This window comes from Rana temporaria, chromosome 1 (genome assembly GCF_905171775.1).
Source record: "Rana temporaria chromosome 1, aRanTem1.1, whole genome shotgun sequence".
Classification (NCBI taxonomy): domain Eukaryota; kingdom Metazoa; phylum Chordata; class Amphibia; order Anura; family Ranidae; genus Rana; species Rana temporaria.
The window spans coordinates 676159248-676165841 of NC_053489.1; the positions used below are offsets into that span (position 1 = coordinate 676159248).

At 42.1% G+C, this 6594-nt stretch overlaps 1 long non-coding RNA gene across 1 annotated transcript; it reads left to right on the top strand.

Annotated features, from left to right (window-relative positions):
• Positions 1–2963: 2963 nt before the first annotated feature.
• Positions 2964–4676, top strand: LOC120924648. Its single transcript, XR_005746392.1, has 4 exons — positions 2964–3477; positions 3568–3736; positions 3822–3978; positions 4327–4676. It is a non-coding gene; the product is annotated as an uncharacterized LOC120924648 (long non-coding RNA).
• Positions 4677–6594: the final 1918 nt, after the last annotated feature.

Below are 6594 nucleotides of genomic sequence, written 5' to 3' on the forward strand. Positions count from 1 at the left end.
GCTGGATCCACAGGCTTGGTTTACTCACCTTGTCCCTGGATCCAGCGATGCCACCCGCTGTGTGAGCGAGCGGGACCTCCTCGCTCGATTCACAGTCCCCGTGTGACGCCGATCTCCGTTCCCTGCGACGTTACGACGCACGGGGACGGAGAACGGCGCCAAATTCAAAAAAGTAAACAAACACATTACATACAGTATACTGTAATCTTATAGATTACAGTACTGTATGTAAAAAATACACACCCCCCTTGTCCCTAGTGGTCTGCCCAGTGTCCTACATGTACTTTTATATAATAAAAAATGTCATTTCTGCCTAAAAACTGTAGATTGTCCAAAAGTGTCCCTTTATGTCAAAAATGGTTTTAGATCAGCTAGAAAACAGCGATAATAAATTATAATCACTTGCAGAAATGTGCGATAGCGATTTGCGGGGAAATTCGTCATAAAAAAAATAAAATAATGACAGCGACAATTCTGCAACTGCAAATTTCAGTGATTTTGAGTTGATTACATTATTGAATAATTTTTATTATAATTATATTATTATTTGTTATAATTATTTATAATTATTTATTATATTATAATTTATAATTTTGTTTTAAAAAAAAAATCATACCCGGGATGCCTACAAGACTCTTGCTTGGTCAGATTTAAGTGAGTTATTTCTAAAAATTACAGGCCTACAGTATAAAACGCCAATTTCCTTGCAAAATAAATGTACCGCTTTTGGTACGTAATTCCAGACAGAATCATACCGCCAGGGAGGTTAATTAGCAATTTAACTAAAAAACAAGGACAGGCAATACAAAATCTTCAACGTCACCCTGACTTAGAAATAAAAGCATCTGATAAAGGCGGCAATGTAGTTCTCATGACAAAATCCAACTATGAAAAAATGGTCTTCAACATATTACAAAATAGGGAGTGGTATAGACGCATCAATGCTACGCAAATCACACTTTTTAAAAATGAATTTCTGAACATCATTGGGTCCGCCTACCAAAGGGGACTGATCGATCAAGATCTCTATAATTATCTTAATATACGTAATCCTAGAATTGCCACCTTCTATGCATTACCGAAGATTCATAAACACCCATCACTCCCCCCCGGTAGGCCTATAGTGTCTGGTATAGGCTCCTTGACTGAAAACGCCAGCCGTTTTGTCGATTCTATACTCATGCCCCACGTACTCGCGTTACCTTCCTACATTCGTGACACGCTAGACCTTCTCAAACAAATCGAGGATATGGTCGTACCTCGAGATGCCCTCCTCGTGACCTTGGATGTGGAGGCCCTTTACTCTAGCATCCCCCACGAGTTGGGCATCTCGACAGTACGTACCTTTCTTCGAGAACAGGATCACCATCAATGGAATTACGTAGAGTTCGTCATTGAACTTCTGCGTTTTATCTTGACACGTAACCATTTTGTATTTAAGGAGTCCCACTTCCTCCAGGTACAGGGCGTAGCCATGGGCACCTGTTGTGCCCCTGGCTACGCCAATCTGTACCTGGGGGGGTGGGAACGAGATATTTTCTCAGATGACCAACTATCAATCTATACTGGACATGTCATCAACTGGCTAAGATACATTGATGACGTGTTCATTATATGGTCAGGCTCAAGCTCCCTACTTTCTGAATTCATTGATGCTCTCAACACCAATGGGTTCAACCTAAAATTTACATTTACAAGCGCACTAGATCAAGTTACCTTCCTTGATCTGACAATTCTAAAGGACATAGATGGTAGAATTACATCTTCTCTCTTTAGAAAGGAGACTGCAGGGAACACACTGCTCCATGCGGCCAGCGCACATCCAGCTAATTTATTGAGGAGCATACCTTATGCTCAATACCTGAGATTACGCAGAAACTGCACTGTCACCAAGGACTTTATTTTTCAAGCCAGTTTACTCAGGCAGCGACTCTTGGCCAGAGGCTATAGCAAATCATTACTACGCAAGGCATACAACAAGGCCATGCGTCAATCACGTACTACCTTGCTATTTAAAAAGAAAACTATTCCCTCGTCCCAACCGGTTAGGTTTATCACGCGATATTCCAGCCACCATCACGAAGTGCGCAATATACTGATCAAACATTGGTCAATACTGACAAACGACTCCATTCTCAGTAAATACATTGGACCGAAGCCAGACATTACGTATAAAAAATCACGCTCCCTACGTGATAAACTAACCTCTAGCCACTATAACACCAATCAAAAAGTCAACATAGGCCCCCTAATGGGATTGTTCGTTGTGGGAAATGTGCCTTCTGCCCTTGGGTCAAAGAAGGAAACATGTTCATTTTACCTAATGGTGAACAATTTATTCCCAATTTTCACGCGGATTGCAACACGCAAGGCGTTATATACCTTATGATTTGCAAATGCCAAGCGTTCTACGTAGGCAAGACCATTAGGAATCTGAAATGCAGGATTAGGGACCACATTTATTTTTCCTCGGAAGGAAAAATGGTGACATCTGTTAGCCGCCACCTCGACCTTTATCATAGGTTCGACACTTCGGTAGCCTCCTTTATAGTTCTAGCTGTTATCCCTAAGGACAATCGGGGAGGCAACTGGGATAAACAGGTACTTCAGAAGGAAGCCCTGTGGATTGAGCGACTTGGGGCTCTTCAGCCCCCAGGTTTCAATGAATCTCAATCCTATAAATCCTTTCTGTAAGCTCTGATGCTGCATATACTTGACTTTACAATTTGGCCCCATGCTTCTCGAAATGCAATTTGCATAGTCAGGTGTTTTCGCCAAATCTACACTTAATGCTTATATTTCCATCAGCAGCCCTGTCTCTTAGTTCTCGCTACATATCAATATGTATAAATTAGGGGGAGTACTAACTAAGTAGTTCACATGTCGTTGTTATTTCCTTTGTATCAATACTTACCTTTGGAAATAATACCTATAGTTCAATCTGCTGCTCTATTTTTAAAGAGGTCTTTGCTATTTACTTGCTATGTGAACTAATCATTAATAATTGTCATTATTTTGTTTAAATATTTTCTTTTTTCTATAATCAATTGCTGTGCTTGCTGGTGTCTCGCTGTGCTTGCGGGCTTTTATTGGGTTGAGGTTTTATTCCATCTCTGGGGAGGGCCCACTATTCACCAACATGCGGCTCGTTTTACTGCCCCTTTTTTATCCTACATAGCGTGGCAGCATAAGATATAGCCAGTTTTCTTACTGCTATATCTTTAGTGACCACAGGGTGGCGATCCCGCGCCATCCCTGTGATTACTATATCCAATGCAGTACCCTCGTTCCACCTGCAGGGCGCGTGCTTTGGTAATTATGCGGCCAGCTCTGATGACATCACCCGGCAGCGCCGAGGTGTATGTCGATTCGGGCGGGACAGGGAGCTATTTAAGGGCCCTCAGCCCTAGCACATACATCTGTAGCCTCCCGGGAGGCACACGGACACTGTTTACTTGCCTGCAGTTCTACTATCAGGTATGTTCTTCTACCTCCTTTACAAGCTAGTTCAATCTGGTTGACTCCTTATGGCAGCGCTGATCTAAGCCCTCTATTTGTCTATTTCAGAGACCTGACAGGGCTTGTCTATACCTGGCCCCTTGTTATCTTTCTGGAGTGCATCCATTGTGAATATGGTGTTTAAATTCACTGTATTGCTATATGATCAGCTTACACTCCTGTGTTAATTTCAACTCACTATGGTTACAGCCTGATTAGCTCTATCTACCTTCACTGGGTAAGCCTCGTTTTGCTATTTTATTTAAATGGTTATGCATGTCATTTTAGAACTTAGCATCTTATTGCTATATATTTATCCATAGATTTTTAGCTGCAATCTGCATTGGCTATATACTACTATGGTGTAGATGGAACTTTTTCACTGGATGCCAGTACAAGTTTATTCTTTTAACCATTAACCCTTCACCAGTTCAGACTCCGGGTTACTGTTACCCCTAATCTCAACTGATGCTCCTCTAGGTAAGCCAGTTTGGTCAGTACTATATCTACTATATTATTATCTTTACCTTCACCATACCCTGTATGACTTCTATTACCATGTTACCTTGTCCCCGCTATGTAGGATTAGGGACACTCTGCGGCTTGGTGTTTTCTGGGCCTGAGAGTCCATCTTTCTCCAATTTTTTCCCCCCCTCCCCCACGGGTTTTTACCCTTGGGCTTTCCCTCCCCTGTCTTGTTTCCTGCATGCATTTAGCCTGCCTGCCAGCATCCACAGCTACTCTATTTCTATTTTTATCTCGGTTCACTATATGATATATGCATGTGAAATGTATTTGTATACTCATGTTTTTTCTCCATTATTGTAGCACATTTATAACAAAAAGCCCTTTGAAGAAGCGCCATATCTCAGCGCGAAACATGTCAGGCCACAGCGATTCCTTTGTCATCGTTTAGACCTTCAGTCTTCGGTCCTTCCTCAGGAACTTTTACAATCTATAAGTGGTTGGAGGTTCTTTGTTTGTCTTTATCAACAGTATATCTCAATAACCAGTTTAAATTCTTTTTATGTAATTATGTTTAATTACCAATTCCTGATGGTTCTCACTGAATACTGTAATGCTGTGTAATTTTGTTTTTGTGCAAATTCAATCATATGGAGATTTTCTTAAAGTGTTTAATAATACCTTGTGTAATAAATATATTTTTTTAGCAAAAATTTCCCCCTGTTTGTGGTGACTACTATCTTTACCAGTTTACAGTGCCCTCAAAGTCCATGACTTGCCCCTAGGTCATTTTTTCCATTTTCATTACTGTATGTAGATCACTTTGCGATCCTGTCACCATACATTTATTTTCAGGTATATGTTTATGTTAATGGATTCTGCCATGCATCTAACTATTGGGGTCTTTGCCATCTTGGGGCCCGTGGCCCGGCTCATGCACTTTGCGAGATGGATTTGTCTATAGGTCTACTGCCTTATGTAAGATCACTTTGCGATCCTGTCACCATATATACAGATTTTTCAACATTTTAATATATATTATTTAATTTTCCTTACCCACTTAGCCCTGCAGCCTTGGGGCATTTCCCCACTCAATGTACCTCTCCCATTAGATTTATCACTTTTTATGCAGTATTTTTATATTTTAGTTACTTCCCCCTGTGTCCACAGTCCCTTTGCACGTTTGTCTGCTCGTTTTTCTGTTTGTGCAGGACGGGGTTGGCGTTACATTTGAAGTCCCGGCTACCTTTCAACTATCTTGAGTTGTTAAGCATTTGCTGAGGAGGTAACCTCAATAAAATGGCTCTGAATACATTCAGCGTCTATGCTGTGTTAGTTTGCGGTCTCAGGGAAAATGGCCGCCGGGCATCCAATTGTGCAGACTATATAGTCTTGGAGTTAGAGCACCTACGTCATCCCCTGATGAAGTCACATGGTGTGACGATACATGTCGGGATTGGAGCGTTGGACAACTGTAGCACTTGACAGACGGCAAACGAGTTCGCTACTCGTGGATATTGTGCACCGTTCATCTGCTCAAATGTGAGTTTTTTTAATGTTGTTTTAATAAAAGATTTGGTATACTGGATTATGCGATGTGCCCTCCATCCCTCTATTTTTTGTGACATCGCCACTCGAGTCACTTAGCACCCCCAGCATGACACACGGAAGACTCGGAGCGAGAGGGGAAGCAGGAGACTGACAAGCTCGCTGCTCGTGGAGATAAGCTCTTTATCCCTTCACTTCATGTAAGTGCATCCAGTGCTGGCTGCGTGTAAGGCTCTCTGTCATATCAGTATTACACCATCTTGCTGTGTGTTATTTCCTTGCATGTGTTGCCTGGTATTGGGACCCTAAGAACAACATCTGTTACAAGACCAGATCCTCGTATGCAAGCTTTTTTTCAGGCTATACATGTTAGCTGTGAGCACCCCCAGCGTGACACACGGAAGACTCGGAGCGAGAGGGGAAGCAGGACACTGACAAGCTCGCTGCTCGTGGAGATAAGCCCTTTATCCCTTCACTTCATGTAAGTGCATCCAGTGCTGGCTGCGTGTTAGACCCTCTGTCATATCAGTATTACGCCATCTTGCTGTGTGCCATTTCCTTGCATGTGTTGCCTGGTACTGGGACCTTTAGAGCAGCATCCGTTAAAAGACCAGACCCTTGTATGCAAGCTTTTTTGATCAGGCTATACATGTCAGCTGTGAGGTGAGCTGCTGGGACCACTAGTGGTGTGTGTGATACTTCGAGGTGTGCGGCTTGCCTCACAAGATTCAGTTTTGGGGTCTTCCACCGTTCGATTTTCTCTTCTTCCATTCATCAGTTGCATCAGACTTATTATTGACTGTGTGGTTCTTTGCTTTGGACTTTTCTGCCTCAGACCATATGTGTGCCACCATTTTATATATAGAGATTGTTCATTTTATTGCTACCATGTTTTAACACTTCACTTGCCTTCACTTATTTTGGGTTGCCCAGTCACTTGTGCCCCTTCCCCGTATTCACTAAAAGCCTTAGTGTTTTATTTTTCACAGCACAGACACTTTTCACCTGTTTATTTATCATTTTTTGTCTATTAAGGTAGACCTTCTTAGTGTTCCTTCCACCTTCTTTCCCTTTCCCCATTCA